At 31.3% G+C, this 2020-nt stretch overlaps 1 pseudogene; it reads left to right on the top strand.

Moving 5' to 3' along the window:
* The first annotated feature begins 478 nt into the window (after nucleotides 1–478).
* Nucleotides 479–595, top strand: LOC145269891 (5S ribosomal RNA; annotated as a pseudogene).
* Nucleotides 596–2020: the final 1425 nt, after the last annotated feature.

Raw genomic sequence — 2020 nt, forward strand, 5'->3', positions numbered from 1 at the left:
TGTTTATTAATATAGAATGAAACTCCATTTCGTCATTCTCTCATTTCTCTGTTTCAATTTTTAGCAAGAAAAGCTAGTATTTTAGATGTTGTCGGCGCTTTATACTGAGTTATCTGCCCGTGGTCCGTGGCGTGTTCTAAAAATCCAAACATGGCTACCTTCAGCACGTTGTCATAACATGTTTTTCCACTGTGAAAAAAAAAAAAAAAATTACTACTCTATCAGATTAAGTGAATTTTTTTTCGGAGAACTCCAGTCCAAAACGGATATATACAATATAACTTTTTTCGATATTTTAATTTTTTAATGTCTTGTCTTACAAGTACCACTTTTTAAAAAAAAATCATTAACGAATTCTATCCCCATTTGCTTCATGCATTCTAGAAAAGCGGCAACCTCCACCACTTGTTTAATAAAAAAGAAGAAAAATAAATTAAATTATGAAATTAGATGTAATTCATTAAAATGGTATGCATTTCTGTACGGCATAATCTTGTTGACGCACCGGTTCCCGTCAGATCACCGAAGTTAAGCAACATTGAGCCTGGCTAGTACCAGATGGATGACCATTTGGGAATTCTAGGGGCTGTATATTCTTTCCGCTTCTCGGCATTTGTTTCCAGTCATCCTGAACCTCCACTTGCCATTGGTATTCAACAATGTCGACTCAGGAGAAGTGTGGTTTGAGATTGCAAGACTCTTTCCACAAAAATTTCATGTGCAGTCACCCTTATAGTGAGTATCCATAGTCTGTCAAGACTGAAGGAAGCCTGTATGGATTTCCATATTAAGGCTTTGCTTTTTCATTAAAAAACACTATATAAGACCATTAGAATATAAAATATATAAATAATGGGTAATCTCCAAAAATACCGTTAGGGCTGACAACATGGCCGCCAGAAGAGTCACGTGATCCGGTTGATCCAAAACATGAATCGCCGTATTACGAAACCGGAAAACGCAAATTTAAAGTAAACTTTGACAAACAAGCATAATAATTAAGTACAAAAACAGTTTTTCAATATCATAATAAATAATTTATTTAGAACGGTCATTTAATTTTTTGTTGAGAAACAATCACAGTTTGTTTGTTTTTTAAATGTTTACAAAATGTCTACGAACGTGCGTAGACATTTTGTAAACATTGTTTTTAAAAAATAAAAAATAATACTTCTATTATGTTTTAAACGGCTGTAATAGTTTATTTTGGAAGTATATTTCATAAAGAAAATTGACAACCAACTTTAAAAACAGAAATTACGAGTTTTATATATTTTATTCGCAGTTTTTTGTTGGGGGTGTCAAAAATTCCGCCTAAAATTCTGATACACCTAGTCGACCACTTGTTTGTTCTGAATAAAATACTTTTTATAAACACTGTTTTAACTAAAAACAACCTAAGATTGTTTCTCAAAGTTTGCCTATTTTTATAACAACATTATATCAACAAAAAATTAAATACAAACAAATTGTGATTGTTTGTAAAAGTTTGCCTTTAAGGCTGCGTTTTCCATTTTCACGATTCATGTTTTGGATCAACCGGATCACGTGACTCTTCTGGCGGCCATGTTGTAAGCCCTAACGGTATTTTTGGAGATTACCAAATAATGTTTGAAAATTATGTCACATACAAATTAAAAATTGAAGTAACATTATTTTTACGCCCAAGCTAGACATTAAAATAGTTTAATCTTTCTTTCAGTCGGAATTACTTATTTTTAATATTTAATATATGTGTCAGAGTAATTTATTCATAACAATAATTTAAACAATATCTAAAATGAAAAAAAATACTTTAAATAATGCAAACATTATAAACATTTTGATACTCTTTCTGTGGCATTATTAGAGAGGGCATTATTATTTATTTATTTATTCTTTTTTTTTGGAATCGGAATCGCTTGAACATACGGTTTATTCGTGTGTTCGTGGGACGAAAGAAATATGGATTTTCTACACACCTTGATACAGTAAAAGAAAAAAAAAGGATTGTTGTTTTTGCATATGCCGAGAACATTGC

The sequence above is a fragment of the Euprymna scolopes genome, chromosome 45 (assembly GCF_053919585.1).
Source record: "Euprymna scolopes isolate OS-2025 chromosome 45, ASM5391958v1, whole genome shotgun sequence".
In the NCBI taxonomy this organism is placed as follows: Eukaryota; Metazoa; Mollusca; class Cephalopoda; order Sepiida; family Sepiolidae; genus Euprymna; species Euprymna scolopes.